The 17,457-nt window shown below is 37.6% G+C and overlaps 1 protein-coding gene and 1 long non-coding RNA gene across 20 annotated transcripts in view; one reads left to right on the top strand and one right to left on the bottom strand.

Annotated features, from left to right (window-relative positions):
- The window catches only part of DLG2 (discs large MAGUK scaffold protein 2), a 1,976,108-nt gene that overhangs the window by 1,076,234 nt on the left and 882,417 nt on the right, over positions 1 to 17,457 (bottom strand). The gene's annotated exons all lie outside the window — the stretch shown is intronic.
- LOC112642087 (uncharacterized) lies at positions 90 to 11,558 on the top strand. Its single transcript, XR_003125039.3, has 4 exons — positions 90 to 210; positions 4,935 to 5,098; positions 8,373 to 8,526; positions 11,305 to 11,558. It is a non-coding gene; the product is annotated as an uncharacterized LOC112642087 (long non-coding RNA).

Raw genomic sequence — 17,457 nt, 5'->3', positions numbered from 1 at the left:
GGATAATTGGGAGGAAAGGGGGTTCTGTTTGCTTAGAATACTCTGAAGCAGAAAAATGTCAACATCTAATGCTGGAAAATAATCCTACTTACCCACTAGGAAGCATGAGTAACCTATAAACGGGAAGTTGCTTGTTGAAGTTGCACATTGATAGAGGAATTTTTTGAAGCTGCTTTTTGATCCTTCAAAGGCCAACAAGTAAGTGAAAAGGTAAGACCCTTGTTTATCACATTCCATGCAGAAGGATATTGTTTGGTGCAATTTACTACTTAATAGTTTATCTGCAGAGAATGTGTTGCTTTGTATTTAGGACTTTTGCTACAAAAGAAACCTTTGGAAAAGCTAGAATGATTGAGGGCAGAGAAGTGTCTTCTTTTGTGCCAGAAAAAAAAAATCATATTTTGGAGGTACCCATTTCCTGAATGACTTATTTCTTTAACAGTTTTGATAGACAAAAGGGTATAATTTCTAGTTTGCTACCAGAAATAGTCTTTCTTGACAGAAGTGTATGACTGCACAGTGTGCTCTGACAGCAGCATTGGTTTACTTATATTGAGTATCATGAGTGAACCAGGCCTACTTACATGCATTCATTTATACTGTTCCCTCCACCATATGGAAGATGATCACTACGATGACCTTGTCGTTCCTCAAGAGAGAGAATTGGAAGGTTTTCTGATGTTCCCAACACAAACTCTTCCTTTCCATATGCAAATGCTATTCATTACAGCTCAATTTAAGAAATATTCCTTCCATTACATCTTCCCTAAGTGTTCTAACTATATACAATCAAAAACAACCAGTGTTTATGTTGTGCTTTTAAGTTTATATAGCATTTTTATAGCTTATGTAGAACTTAAATCTATGAAAGTATAGCAGAGGTAGAGCAAGAATATTATGACATATGAGATAATAAAAGAGTCAGAATGGTTTAGTGACTTAGTATTAATCATAGATCTTCTGAATCCAAATCTCATGTTCTAAACCCAATACAATATTCTCACCTATTTTATTTCTTGGGAAATTTTCCCTACATACATTGTTTTGATAATTACTTTGATCATCTGTTTTGTTTTTTTTTAACACAATCCATACACATGGTATTTAATAAATAAATGTTGTGCTAAGTTTCCTACTTCAAATAATTAGACCAGTTTTAAGTTCTGGCTTCTTCCCAACCACCATGGTGTACTTACAGCCTTCCACTATAACAGAAACATTTTTCTTTCCATGTGTTGTACAAGTACGTCAGTATTGTAGTGCATAGAAAGATGCACTGTAATTCCTTTAGTTACTCATCATGCTTTGCTAGTTCCTAAACTAATCCAGTGACTGCAATATATTCATCTTTGTATCCTCAGTGCCTAGCTAGGTACTTTCACAGAGTAGACTCCTGAGAAGTATTTGCTAAGATGCTTACTTGAAGAATGAACTCTGATGGATAATCTTTGAATAATCTGGACTATAGCCAGAAATTCATGTTTGGTTCTTTTATTTTATAATTTTTTAAAGAAAAAAAATTTTTTAAGATTTTATTTATTTATTCATGAGAATACACATAGAGGAGAGAGAGAGAGAGGCAGAGACGCAGGCAGAGGGAGAAGCAGGCTCCATAGAGGGAGCCTGATGTGGAACTCGATCCCCAGACTCCAGGATCATGCCCTGGGCCGAAGGCAGGCGCTAAACTGCTGAGCCACCCAGGGATCCCCTGGTTCTTCTACTTGAATCATAGATTGGGGAAAGAAATTGGGAGAAAATGTCTAGTTTCTAAGAACTGTATTGCTTTTTAAAAGAGCCCAGGAAGGTTTGGTGTGTGTATAATCCTATCATTTATACCTTTCCTGTGTTTACAGAAGATCTGAGGCATTAGGAATACTATTATAACATTCCTATTACTACTTCCACTGTCATGATCACCACTACTCTATCGACAACTAATTCTAAAATGGGATGATGACAGTACCTTACATCAAATTAAATTAAAATGATACATATAAAGCTTTAACACACTGCCTGGAAATTAGTAAGCATGTAACATGACTCTTACTGTTTTACTTCTATTACTTTTATTATTATCGCTATTAGAATAACTATGAGAATGCCCACTGTGGTTATGAGTTCCCACATATGGAGCATATATAGTTCAGACATTGTAGCAGGTCTGACACATACATTATTTCTATTCCTCACAACAATCCCACCAGGTCCACACTGTCATTCCCAGTTAACAGAGATAGAACTAAGGACTAGAGATTGATCCTCAAGATTTTCCTTGTGGCATCCTGCCTTTTATTCATCATTAGCATTTTCAGTGATTATCAGAGAGTACATGTATTTCCCTCTGACTCACACCACGCCTGCATCTTAGGAATATCATAACAAAATTCTTAAACAATGAGGTTGCCTCCAGAAGGGGCCCAGCCTTTCATCCAAATCATTCTAAGGTTTAATATCATCCCCCCAAAACCAGTGCATCTCCCCAAGATACTATTCAACAGTAAACACTCTACCAAAGTCTACTTTATTCATTCCTGGCAATTGCAGTAGAAACAGGAAGTAGCAACTGGGCTGAATTAAAAAGCTGTCTGCTCCAATTTTTCTGTACAAGCTGCTTCTGTATTACTTATGACTAGTTCCCATCAAGACTGGGCTAATTATGTAGTTTCCCTATTCAAGGTTACTCTATAAGTGTCACCTAGAAATGAAGTCAAGTCTGGAGTTTCTTCTGGGAGCATCTGCTCATAATTTCCAGTACTCTGAGAACACAATCTTATGATCCATGAAATAGATCTTCTGAGTAAAGGCCAGACCCCATTTCTATTGGAGGAAAATGATAAAAATACTAAAACTTCAGACAGAAACACATTTGGCCTAGTTTACCTTCACTCAAGACCCAACTGGCAGATACTTTCCTAAAAATATCAGTACATTGACAATTTGAAATCTGAGGTTATCCAGAGTTTTGACTGTTTTCTTGATTCATTAAACCCTGCACTCTTCCTGTAATGGGCCCGACCACAGCTTAACATGTGGAAGAAAATCGTGTAATTTGGAAAGCCTAGATAGCATTTAGATCATAAGCGAATAATCTCAGCTACAGACTACCAATAATATCAGTATTTTCTCTTTTCCCTAACATTTTAAATATGAAATTCAGTATAATCTTTACATCACGGATAAAGAATTAGGTATCAAACACAGCATATATTCATTGCCATAGTCTCTCATAATAATTGTAATGGTAAGTGCTATTACTTACAGAGGACCAATTCTTTTGAGACTAGTTCAGGTTATTTAGAATAATTATCCTTTATTACTATGAATATACAGGGCAGGTATATTGCCCCCAAACTAAAAAATGTGTTCCTCTTTCAACTGTACCAGGAAATATTAAGAGACCATACATATAACTCATCACTGGTTTCCAAATATACATCATGGGGAGTAGGAGGCAAATTATTTTCTGTGGGGAGCCCTTATCTCTGGCACCTTGGCAACAAAATCCTGGGCAGAATTCCTCTTCCCTTCAAAACCCAACACTTCTGGCCCTTGAAGACTGAGGTGGGAGGGAAGACATGGGTAACTGCGCAGCAGTGGGATGGTCCACTCTATCTGGAATCCTCCTCCACATCATTGATTCATCTAGCAAATGTGCACATTTGGAAGCATGTGGGACCTGGGGCGGAAAGCTGGAGGAGCCAGTCACTGCCCATGACTCAGAGGTCTGAAGGCGCAGAGCTTTTGACATGTGAGGCTAAAAAAAAAAAAAAAAAAAAAAAAAAAAAAACAGTTTGGCCTGAAACTGAAAGCAAAAAGAACTTAAAAAAAAATCACATTCTTATGAACCCTAAAAAATGAAAAAGGCACTGTTAAGAAAATCAGCAACAAGGCTCAGGCTGCGGAAAGATGAGGCCAGCACTGCTGTAGTGAGGAAGAGTTAAGGAAGAGAGAAAGGTAGAGGCAATAAGCCCAAACCACTGCCTAAGGTTTTCTAAGCAGCTCTCTAGAAGTACTGTCTTCTCCTCGCTTGTTATATTTATACTCTCATTCTCTCTGGAGGCCAAGTGAGTCATCAACTATACACTTAAAATATCCAGAACACCCATATAGCAGCAATCTAACACTGGCAACTTCAGAAACACTTGCTCTAAACACAGGCTATGCACAATCATTTATTCAGCAGTCTCATTTGTTATTCATTTCTTTCATTTCATGTTTCATTTACCAGTAGTAAGTTGAATAAAAAGCTTCTCTGAATCCACAAAATACAGGGAGAAAAAAAAAACCTAATTCGCAACTCTGCTACTCTGAACTTTTATAGGATTCACAAGACTTACTACAGAAATTGTTAGCACCTGATTGTGTAATTCCATATTTTTCTATTATTGTAAATGAACACATTTTTTTAGCATTCTCTCAAGAGTGCTGCAGCAGAAATTTCAGTAAAAGTTCACATCTAAATGTAGAAATGTGGGCTGTGGAGAAAAACAGACCTGAGTTTGAATGCTGCTTCTGGCCATATACTAGCTACGTGACCACAGTAAATTACCCAACCTCCCAAAGCATAGGGAGATATGTATAAACCCCCATGAGCCATTGTGAATATTAATTAGCATAGTATCTATAAATCTCCTAGCACAGGACCTGACATATAGTAAGAGCTCAATATTTCTCTTTTCTCTCCACTTTGCTCTTTAAGAATCAGTGGTTCAAAAGTGCCAAGGATTGTTCTCTGATTATTCCAAGGTCTACATTTATTGAGTGTCTATATGTCAAACATTATATTGCAAGCTGGCAATATAAAGAAATTATGATACAATTTCTGCCCTTGAGGGACTCTGGCTGGACCCTTCTCCACTGACCTTCGAACAGATCATTGATTTAAAATTCTTTTAATAAAGAAGTTAACTTGGCTGTGTATCATTTTGTCCTAGAATATCTCTTATTCTTCATCTTCTACCCGTCTTGGCTCTACCACGAGCTCTTGTTGTAAGAACTATGTAAAGTTCCTTGAATTTGATGAGTTCTTGCTCATCTTCATGTCTTTGCATATGCTACATCTTCTGCGGAGAGTACTCCTCCCCTTTGGATTCACCTGGTAAGTCTTCCTAGACTCTCCTTCAAGTCTTTCTCAAAAGCTTTCCCCAGCTTTCTGCTGAGCAATTTGAAGAGCTTCACCTCCCTGCTGTCATGGAAACTCATGTAAGTTTCTGTTTCGGAAGTCAGCTGGTAGCTGGGGGAGGAGAATATCAGTTAGTCTGTCTCCTCTAAGCAACAAAGACCTACTTGAGAGCAAAGATTTTATTATTATTGTTATTATTATTATTATTATTATTATTATTCATCTTTGTGGTTCTGTACTTAGGAAAGTGCCTGGTGAATAGGTGATCAATAATTGTTAAATAAATAATTGAATAAAATAACAATGTGGCCTGGCTGTGGTCAAGACAGCAAAAGAAAATAGGTGATTAGGATTTGCCAGCACACAAAGCAGATTTTGTCAGTTCATTTGTCCAAAACAGCCCCCATAGCTTTTTGTGCAAGGCCAGGTTTCTCCAACAAGAACATTTGGTTTCCAAATTACATAGTGCACAGCATGAATCCTTCCTTTCCTGCAACTGCCTGTTAATTATAGTGTCACCTTTGCACTGTCTTTTCCTGAATTTCCTAATCCCTGAGATGCAGCAGCCAATTTTACTAAGTTAGGATTTTCTGACCTTAAAAAGCAAGTCCTTCTGCCCCTAACCCTTTCGTAAAAATGATTTAAAAAGCCAGAAGAATCTGTTTGGAGTTCATAGGTGTTAGAACATTATTAAAAAAAAAATCATTGAGGGTGAGAAAAAGACTCCTCTCATTTACCTGTAATAGCAAAAAGCTGCCTGCTCTGGGGAACAGCTGGGGGGATGCTGGTGCTATCACTGGCAACAAGAGCTCTCCAGGCTCCTGAAATGGACAGTGCCTAGAAGCCAAATGAGAGAGTTTGTTTGATCACACTGGCAGGAGTGCCTAGGAAGAGTTTCTGCTCTTCATGTAAAATACTGGAAGATTTCAAATTCTTTCTTGGTTTCTACGATTAACAAGTGTTCTGACAGTCCTTCGGTCCTTCTCCATTTTGGAGACATACTGGGCATATCACATTCCTTTGTGTCCCCAGGGCCTCAAAGAACTTCCCAGGGTAGGTGCTCACAAAAATAACAATGATAAATCAATAAATCTTGGGGAAAGCAGGAAAAAGGGTAAGGAGGAATAATGGAGAGAGGGAGATAAACTCCTAGGAGAACTGTTGAGGGGGGAGAAACGGAGAGGTTGAAGGAAAGAGGGAGAGAGACAGAAAGGAAGGGAACAAAAGGCAGATCAAGTTCCTCTCATCTTTTTCTCATAACCTTACAAAAGGCAGAGTCTTAAAATAAAAATAAAATGAAACCTCTCCAAAGCACCTACAGTTACTGTGAGTGCAAAGCTCCCTCTCTAGACAGTTGTCTGCCTCCTAGGGCAACTGGGGTAATGTAGAAACACTCGAGGTGTATCAGGTTAGCTTTACCTGCCCCTCGGTTTGGCTGATCTGAGAAGGCTGTCAGGTTCCCGTGACAAGTGATAAGAAATCCTCAGCGGCCTCATGACCGTGACCCCTACTCATGCCCCATTATAGATGATCCCACCATCTATTTATCCTTGGCAGACCAAATGATTTCTTAATAGCCTTGGGGTAGGGGAAACGACAGAGAGAACCAGAGTCTGAGGGAAAACACTTAGAAGCAGCAACAGAGTCTTTTAAATACTGGAGGAGGTTTTCCATCCCTTTTCTGAGCCCAGAGATAGGATTTCAGCAAGCTCTTGCTATTACTATATTATTTTCCCCTTCAGTTTCATTTTCAATCCAAGTAACATTTTGCTTTGGAATTTGCAGTGCTTTTAACTGCATGGCCTACATTCTTTTAATAACTTTTTTTACTATAATAATTTAAATTTCATGTTATAGGACAAAAGTAATGGCTATCATAGGAACTTCACAATAAAGAGAATGAAAAAAAAATAAATGTACCATCTCATCTTTTAAAGATAGCCACTGATACTATACTACCCTCTTATATGCATTGATATATGTATCTGTTTAAGAATAAGATGATCTTTACATAGTTTCTAACCTGCTATTTCTTAAGTGAATGAGACATTGTAAAATTTTTCTTTCATTACAAGTCACCTCAATATAGTTCTGATGTTTAGTTCTCCAAGTTCCAGCAATTTCTTCTCAGGAAGAAGAGAGTAAAGAAAGCTCTGGAACTCCAGAACTTGGCTTGTCTATTCACTTTAACACCTGCACTCACTGTTCCTTCTTTTTCTAATATAGGGTGACAGCCAGTCAGAAGTGCCATCTTATCATTTGTTTCATTTGTCTATTTGCCTCAAAAAATACAGTGCCAATCCTGTGAACTCAGTCTGGGTGTTTCTCAAATGCCTTCCTCACACAAAAACATGTTTTGTTTCTCATACAAGTTATCTCCATGCAGTATGAGGACAACAAAGGGGGTATTGTAATGACAAATGAGGCTACCAAAAGTAATGGCAGGCTGGGCATTGCACATAATTCACTAAATAGTGTATGTTCCTCATGGAGTAGGAGCTCTGTCTTCTTCATTCTTATTTCTCTCAAGCCTAGACTAGTGATCAGCCCATAAAAGACATTCAGTTAGTTAATCAATGAATTGCTTGTTGAATGAAAGAATAACTAAGTGAATGAACATAAAAAGGTAATTAAGGAGATTAGACAGAGGATAATAAAATTTTCTGACCCTATTATATTAGTTTTGGGGAGAACAAAGTGTGCTATGGAGAAAACAATGTAAGATTTAGTCAAAAATCCACTTTAATATGTACAATAACAATACAGCTTTACTGATCTTCCTTCCTTGTCTGTCAAAAAGTCCCAATAATAAGATGTCCTCATAGACCCATTATGGTGATCAAATGAGGTGACAGTGTTAGAGAAACCTGGAAATGCAAGGTGGCACAGGGCCTCAGGAGACCATAACCAGGTTCAAAGTTTATGCAACAGTAGGCCATGCTGCATTAGTAACGACCCCCACCCTGCCTCTGACACACATACACAAAAAGACAACAATAAAATAAAACAAAATAACTTCATTAAAGAGGATGTTTTTAAATGTGTGCCAAGGAAATGAGTATTACCTATTGCTACTTCAGGTAGCATGACATAATACAGAAACAATGGACTCGGAAGACAAACGAGGCCACAAATTTTGATTCTGTCATTTCTTAGTTATATAATTCTGGGTAGGTTGCTTATCTATGACACATTCTTTTTCTTTATTAAAATTATTTTTTTTAAGATTTTATTTATTTATTTGAGACAGACGGAGAAGAAGAGCAGGGGAAGAAGCCAAGGAAGAGAGAGGAAGAGGATCTCAAGTAGACTCCCTGCAGAACGAAGAGCCCAACACCCTTAGATCATGACCTGAAATCAAGAGTCAGACACTTAACCAATGGAGCTATCCAGATATCCCTTTGGTAAAATTCTTATAATGGCTCATACTCCTTAGAGTTATTAAGAGAATTAAATAAAAGAAAGAATAATGTACCTACCATACTGGATGTTCAGTAAATGTTATTTCACCTATCTTTCCTTGCTGCCCCCATCCTAATTCCTCCCTGATCCAGCAAGACGAGTATATTATTCATACTCAACAATTTTGCCTGAGGCTTTGCCCACTATCAGACTTGAATGCCAAACTGCCAAACAGAAGTTTGCTGTGTTGAAATATTTATGCCAGAATTCAAACATAGGGATATGGAGCTCCTTCTATCAAAAGCTTAGCACTTGTCAAGAAGAACAGCAGAGATTCAGGAAATCCTGTCAATGTTGCTTCTTTTCCAAGACAGAACCAGACAAGTTCTCACTGATCATTCCACAGAGGTAGCTCTAAGCCTCCAAAACAATATCTTTAAAATATCGTGCCCTGGGTCAAAGGCAGGCACTAAACTGCTGAGCCACCCAGAGATCTAAAATTTGGGGTTGCTTTATCATGCTTCAGGGGACAAAAGTTATTGTAAATAAGGACCTCTACAGAAGCTTCTGGTTTTGAGATCAGCTGACCTAGCAAAAGACTGTTCTCTTTCTGATTAAGACTCCCTGAAAAGGAAGGGATACGCTGGAACATATAGATTCAATCTCATTTTACAAATATTGCTGAAAGAAACACAACAGTAAGGTGACAACCTGAAGTCAGATTTGAGTTTGAAGTGCTCCAACTTCTAACTCAATGAATCACATCTAACTGTGGAGACAGATCATCTAAAAAATTTTCAGATCATGCTTCTAGCCCGGTTAAGCTATCCTTGAAGGTAAATGTTGAAATTGTTTAATAACTGGAACTTCAGGCTTTGCAGCTTAGGCTTTTTCCTTAATCTTTTTGGATGCTACTAGAAATATGACCATAATTTAAAGTTCTTCCTAGCTCAGAAAAAAACAAAACAAAACAAAACACAATACTCCCAAATTTCCACCACTCTTAGTTTTACTGAAAGCAAGCTCCTGGCTGGGTAATAAATATTTCCTGATTCACAAATAGAAGAACAGACTAAATGTACACTTTTTTTCATAACTCAGTAACATGGAATAATTTTTAGCAATTCCATTTTTCCACTCCTGGGCAAGCTCCTGAGCCTCAAAAACAGCTCTCTGCTCTTGAAATGGAAAAAAAAGAAGGGCTAGCTACACAGGATTCAAATAACAATGTTTAAGATCCATGTATGTTAACAGTGTAGCCACTTAAAGTGTGGGACTATTTAACCACCATCATTCTGGACTCCCTCTAATCAATTCTCCATACTGCAGCTTGAACAATTTTTCTAAAATGTGTAATTGACTGAACTATTCTTTTTGAAATCATTCAATTATTCATCTTTGTTTTTAGGCTAAAATTCAGAGTCCTCAGCACTAACCTCTTCTCAGATGTTGGAGTCCTAGTGAATTGGGGCAAAATAAGATAACAAAAGCAATTCCAAGCAGGAAATAAGTGGAAAAAAAGGCATAAAAAGTAAGTCACCACAGGGCAGCTTGTGGCCTCACTTCAGTAACTGAAGTAGTATAATAGGGAGGCCAGGGTCATTGGTACATTTAATCATATTTTCCTAAAAAAAAGCAACAACAAAAACAAAACAAAACCCCCATACAGATGTAAAAGCAAAAACATTTTATACAGCTTCTCTAGTTTGCATTCAAGGCATCTACATTTTAAGCATTTAAACATATATAAAAAGTACAACAGGAGATTTTATTTTAGTTCAGAAACCTGGGTCTGAGACCTTACTTTACTTCTAGTCAACTGTATGGCCCTGGATCACTTTATCCCCCTGGTTTTCAGTGTCTCTTCCTCTCAGATGATCTCTGAGTACCTTTTCAATTCAGAACTTTCAACCATTTTGATACCTTTCACTGGTGAAGCCCTGATACAAATAAAGTATCAATAAATATGTGTTAAATGAGTGAATAAATGGTATTCTCCTTCCAAGGCTGCTTTTTGGGTTTTGCAGTGTCAGCCAAAGTGAAGCGAGCTTGTGTGCCACAAGCATTAGGAGTTTCAGCAGCATACACTCCTCCTCCAACCTGCTTCCACAGGCCCTTCAATGAAACAGCATAAGAGTAGAAAATGAAGAAATACTGGAAAACCTCAAAACCAACAAGGGCATGGAGAAGTGATAGAGGTGGATTACAGAAGCAATCCAGAGGCTCACAAGAGGGACGCAGTAATTCAAGGGGCCACTGGAGGGGAAGACATGAACAGGGATCCCTGCACAGAGCAGGCAGTTGATCCTTTGAAGAAGAGGAAGCTTTAGTTTTCTTAAGAAGTTCTTCAGAAAAAAAAAAATGAAGACAAAAAGTTTTCTCTGGCTCTTCCCAGACAGCAGAAATTAACCTCATTCAGCCTCAAAACCCACAGTCTGGATGTAGCCCATGAGATGGGGACTATTGGACAGCTGCTGGCAGGAAGGCCAGTGCCACCTTTCTGATGAGTTCTCTATTCACCACCCACCCTCCTTCAGATGGTGATGCTTTTTAACATCCACTGTGGTCTCAATTTCTTGCCTAGCAAATGCCTAAAGAGGAACGTGAAGAAGGCAAAGACATACATGGAATTCTGAAGCATTTAGCATGTTGAGGACCTTGCTTAAAATTAATACCTAAATCACATGTGGTAGTTAGATGACTTGAATTATAATGTATAAGTATAAGCTATTATCTCTTCTTTTCCTCTAACCACATATCTCTCCCATTTTTTTGTTTAGAATCTTAACTGTGAAGATAAAAACACACAAAGCACTTGTTATGGTCCAAGCATGGTACTAAAGTCTTCACACATATTTACGTCCATCAAGAATTTCCATCTTCTGCATTTTACAGACAATGGAACTGAAGCTGAGAGGAGTTAAGTAACTCTGCCCAGGATAACACACTGCGAAAGTGGAAGACCCAGGATTTGAAGTTGGGTGCATCTGCCTCTAACATCTGTCCTCTTAGCTACCACACTCTACCATCACAAAGCCAGTTAACAATAAATAATTTATTCCTTAATTTTTTTAAAAAAAGGTTTTATTAATTCATGAGAGGCACACACAGAGAGAGAGAGAGAAAGAGAGAAAGAGAGAGAGGCAGAGATACAGGCAGAGGGAGAAGCAGGCTCCATGCAGGGAGCCCAATGCGGGACTCGATTCCGGGTCTCCAGGATCAGGCCCTGGGGTGAAGGTGGCACTAAATCACTGGGCCACCAGGGCTGCCCAATTTGTTCCTTAATTAAAGAGTAAATGAGAAGAAGTGAAAAGTCAGTGACAAAAAGAGAATCTCTGCTTCATCATGGTTTGAGAAAACCTCTGCTTAGGTTTTCTGCTCATGCTAAAGACATGGGAGAGATTATACTAACATTCACTGAATGATTAAGTATGTAAGTCAGTTAGTGTTGTAAAAGTTAAAGGTCCCTATACAGCTATTGAGCCTTTTGGGAAAATAGCACAGAAATGATTGAAATCGCCAGTATTTGAAAAATTGTTCTTCTAATCACATCCTTGACATGTGTGCACATATGTGTACATGTACAACACACACACACACACATACACAATTGATAACCTCTTTTTATGCCCAAATTTCTAGAAGTCTATTTTCTCTTTGATATTTACATCAACATTGGATATACTCAAATCAGGGAATTCATCATAAACTCTGGAAGGTTCAGTAAAAAAAAAAGTATATTGCTTCATTTTCCTTGGTAATATCCATAGTCCTCCTCAAATCTTAATGTCTAGAATTTATACTTTGCATACACAGGTTTAAGTAGTGCTAAATGATAGTGCAGCTATGACATTGAGAAAATTAAGGTTTAAATTCTTATTCTGCTACCTACTGGATGGGCATCCTTGGTCAATTAATAATCCTCTAGAAGTCTGGATTTTCATCTCTGTCAACTGTGGAAAATAATATCTGCCTTACAGAATTGTTGCGATGTTTAAAGGCAATGTTTGTAAGATTTTTACTGCAGTTTCAGGTACAAAAAGACTTACAAAAATCACTTTTTTATTATTCTAGAAGGAATATTTTCCTGTTCTCAGATGCCTATTCTATACTGTCACACCTGACATATTTATTATGTAAATCTAAATTAAGATATCACATCATTTATTCATACAATTAGCATTTATTAAGAAACTACTACATGCCATTTACTATAGCCAGGTACTGGGAGAAGAAATTAAAAACTGAGTTCTTAGTCTCAAGGAGTACCCACCTGAATGAACAGATTAACAGAAGTATGGTTAGTGCTTGAGCAGAGAGAGCTCCACTGGGCTTTGAAAACCAGAGGACAGGATACAAACATGGGGAGGGGTCAGAGAAGGCCATTTGGAGAAAGTTTCAAAGAGCACGCCTTACAGAGATTACAATGGAAAATACAAAGACTTCCCAACACCCCCAAGTTTAGAGATTACCTGTGAAGCCAATACGTGGTTTATATCTCTGTCATAGACTAGTTCATACTGAACAGAATGACTGATTAGCTGGCTCTGTTTCTAGACAGAGACCAACTTGAGAGCAGTGGCCATGATTTTGACTAAGATGAATTTTCAGTAACCACCATAGGGTCCAACACAGAGAAAGGGGTTGATAAATACCTATACTAAATTGAATTCACATGGACCTATGACAGGTGATCAAACAAGCCTGAAAACTTAAAACCCAACACTAGAGCGGCAGAGGTTAAGGCCAGCTGCCTGGGATTTAAGAGAGATTACAGGCAGAGCAAGATGGCTTCATCTGTACTTGTTGAGGGAAGTTTGGATTCAAACCAAAGAAATGCCAAAGGCAATAGTGCCAGACACTACTCTCCAGACACCTCACCTCTTTTTGTCGTCTGTGATTTTACTCTGGTTTAGATCTGAGGTCCATGGCCCATGATGATTTTTAGTGTGGAGCTTTTGGTTTACAATGCAGCCCCCTGTGAAACATGGCACCCCTGGCACAAGTCAGAGGTAAAAATTCGATTCTTACAGGATTTTCTAGGAAAACTTCAAGTTTTTGTGAGATTAGGAAAAAGCTAAAAATTCAAAACATGTGAATATAAAGTTATTTTATCCTCTGGTAATGACATCAGTGGTTTTCTTAACTGTGATGCATTCTGTCTGGTTTCTCAACCTTATGTTTGCCTTGGAGAGCTGAATGGAAATCTCTTTGCCTGGTTGGCTGATTTCATCTTTGATTTAACAGCTTTAACCTCCATTTTCATTTTGATTCAATATTAGATACGCTTGTCCAATCCACTGTCTTGAAATCTTGCCAGATTACAAATAAGCAATTTCAACAAGAGTAATAAAAATGAACAGAACATAATGAGGAACATCACTTGTGACCTTTGTTTAACCTCTTGCATGGTCCAAGTATGTCCTTGGTCCCAACTGAGAGGTGAAAAGGAAATATAAATAGCTAATTTTATTTTCACTAAGATTCAATTGGTATACCACTGACAGGTGATATGGAATCTGTATTTAGTGTATATCTGCTATATGCCAGGCATTATCCCTTAGCAACCTGACAATATAAGCATCATTCTTATTTTTGCAAGGGAAAAAGTTTAGACTCGAATAAGTTAAGATGAGCAATCACTAAAGTCAAAAGTTACAAAATGATAGAGCTGGTGGGATATGCACCCCTTTGTTCATCTGGCTCCCATGTTCACAATTTATCATTATAAAATTTAGCTTAAATTTAATCATAGAACTATAGAATGAACCAGAAAGGACAGAGGAAATCAAATATTTCAGAGACTCCATAATTTATCACAACATAGGGTTGCCATTATCTTAAGAAATAATTTATTGTCATATTTTCAGATGTACACGTGTGTATTCAGCAAACTATAGTTTTTTATCAGCATGCCATTGGTCCTGCACCAATGGAATTCCAAGATAAAACTTGATGCCTTCATTAGCTTGGTTGGATGTTATCAGCAACATATTTATATTGAAATATTGAACATAACTCAAGGACCTCCGTTACTACTTCAGGGATATAAAACCTGGGGATCAATGATAAAAAAAAAAAAATACTACTACCCAGTGTGATCTCAGAATACAAACAGCTTTAGGTCTTTAGCCTTCTCTGAATTTTTAATTTAGTTATTCTATCAAGCATGTTATCTATTTCTTTGTATTTGTTTGTGCTTCCCCTTTCAGTAAGCCAATATTGTAATGACTGCATCCCAGCATTTGGAGAAAGTTGCTCATTTTGAGACTTTATTTTAACATAATCTAAGAAAGAGTATCATTTTTGGAAATTGTTCAACTGGCCATAATTTTTGTTTCATTGATTTTTTTTTGTTTTGGACTGAACATATGTTTTCATGTTTCAAAAATGACAATGTAATCATAACATATTCCAGATATCTGTTTTTAGCTAAAAAGTGACCTTTTTGATTATGTTTATTTTACAAAACCAAGGAATCATTAAGGGCTCTATAAATAAAGCATAAACAAATAATAGCTGCTGGTAACTTATAATATTGACAATTTTAATGTTTATTATAAAGGTTTGCTTGACCTCAAAGTTTTAAATTGTATGTAACAGCATTTGACCATTTCTAGGGCACTGATGAAATCATAGGGCTAATTAATGACACTAAAGCCTAATGCTCCTGGACTTCTAGACTGTCTGCCTATTGAGGCTGATGGTCGGTCTTTGGTTGCTCAATGCCAGTGATACTCCCTAGAGCCAGACCTATTTCCTAAGATGTAAAAGTTACATCTGGGTATTCAATCCCTTCCTAGACTTAGCGTCTTTCTCCCAGAGGGCTCACCACCCCTCCTCCCAGGGTTTCTTATCTCCTCCAACCTGACAGTGGAGTCTCTTCATCACACCCCATTCTATTATTTTTCCGAAGATAAGCCTATGAACTTTTAATTCTATGAATTTTATATGTGATTACTTTCCTCTATGGGAAAATAGGTGGGAGAACCAAAATGGCAACAGGCTGAAGTGGAAAAGCTGTCTGAGGTCTTAAGGGTCACAGTCTATAGTCTCTTTTCCTTGAGGCCATAGTACAGTAGTTAAGAGCACACACCTTGAACCCAGGCTTCCTGGATTTGAACCCCAGATTCTGCCTCTAACCTGCCCATTTTTTTAAAAGATTTTATTAATTTATTCATGAGAGACACAAAGAGAGAGAGAGAGAGAGAAAGAGAGAGAGACAGGCGGAGACACAGGCAGAGGGAGAAGCAGGCTCCATGCAGGGACCCCAAGACTCGATCCCAAGTCTCCAGGATCAGGCCCTGAGCCAAAGGCAGCAAGCGCTAAACCGCTGAGCCACCCAGGCTGCCTAACCTGCCCATTTTTACCAAATTATTAACTCCTCTGTGTCTCAGCCTCATCACATATAAAATGAAGGTAATAATACTTTTTTTTAAAGAATCATGTTGAAGATGAAATAAGTTAATTCATATAAAGTATTTAAAATAGTGACTAAACCATAGTAAACACTCAATATATATATATAAACTATCATTATCTACTATTGATTCTTCTCTGAATTGCCCTTCTCAGTTGTCCTTCACTTTGATCTTTGGAGGTGGGCTTCTGAATCCACCCTCAAACCAGCTCAAAGTCTAATGATGAAACAAGTTACACATTCTCACGAGGGAGTCAGCAAGGCTGAAGTGTTCCAGACGTAGTGTACCCCTGTATGTGAGCTTGGCCTTGACTTAGCTCCCCTGGGTATTTCTCCAGTGAGCCAGCATATTTTAAAAGGCTCTAGAGCCAGGCTTCATGGTTGGAAACTCTGATTCCATTCTACTTCTTCCTAGCTAGATGACCTTGGGAAAAAGCTTAATCTTGCTGTGTATAATAATTAGCAGGTAATTCATAAGGCTGTTATGAGGATTAAGTTAGTTCAATGTTTGTAAAATTCTTAGAACATTACTTGCAAATAATAAATTCTATATATTATTTGGTTAAATAAATACCAATTGCAATTAGGAGAAGTAGAAATGTCAATTTTTGTCAAAGAATGAAATTTTGTGTGTATGGGTCATATATTAAGAAAGACTGATTCCTTTTTAGGTTCTTATAAGAATCTGAACAACTAAAATTTGCTCCTAAATTACTATTAAACTTTCTTCAATGGATTTCAAATTAACGGCAGCTGTATTCATTCAACAAGGCAAGATCCTAAAAATAACTCTTACAGTAAGTAAAATCCAACCCCTGCAACCTTGTATATATAAAATTTTTCTACCTACATTGCATAGAGATAAATTTATATGGGGTATAAACCAAGTCAAAATAAATGTTTCAATATAATGAGAACTTTTGTAAGGTGATAAGAAGAGAAACAGTTCAAATAACATTCTGCATTCATTTATAGATTGAAAATATTTCATACCGGGGCTCTACTATACACCAAACAGTACATTAAGTACTGGGTAAACAATGAGAAAATAAGAGAGAATATCTGCCTTTATGTTGTTATCATCAAGAGGGCAAGCAGATAGGAAGAAAGAATGATAGGATCATCAATAATAAAGCAGGAGAATGAACATGTGCCTGCCCGTTATGCCGTCTGCAGTCTACCACTAGACCTCTCCGGTTCCTCACTCCACATAGTGTGTTTTACCACCCTGGTTGGCATAAGGGGGAGAGAGACATTCAGTGCTTTTCTTTCATAAACGTAATGTATTGAACATTGCACACTTTAACAGTGTGCAACCTTGTCAGAGACCTGAGAAATGATACAATGAAAAGGAAAGGCAGAGACTTGTCTTTTTCTATCAAGAAAGCCCAGAAAGCACCTACAGATTGATGTAGCCATATAAAAAGAATAAAAATAAATGACCTGCATGAAGAAGAGTACTTAAAATAATGCCACAGTGTTTTTTTATGGGCTTTTTTTTTCTTTGTCTCTC

This window comes from Canis lupus, chromosome 21 (assembly GCF_003254725.2).
Source record: "Canis lupus dingo isolate Sandy chromosome 21, ASM325472v2, whole genome shotgun sequence".
Classification (NCBI taxonomy): domain Eukaryota; kingdom Metazoa; phylum Chordata; class Mammalia; order Carnivora; family Canidae; genus Canis; species Canis lupus.
This window is presented reverse-complemented; position numbering and strand designations above follow the sequence as displayed.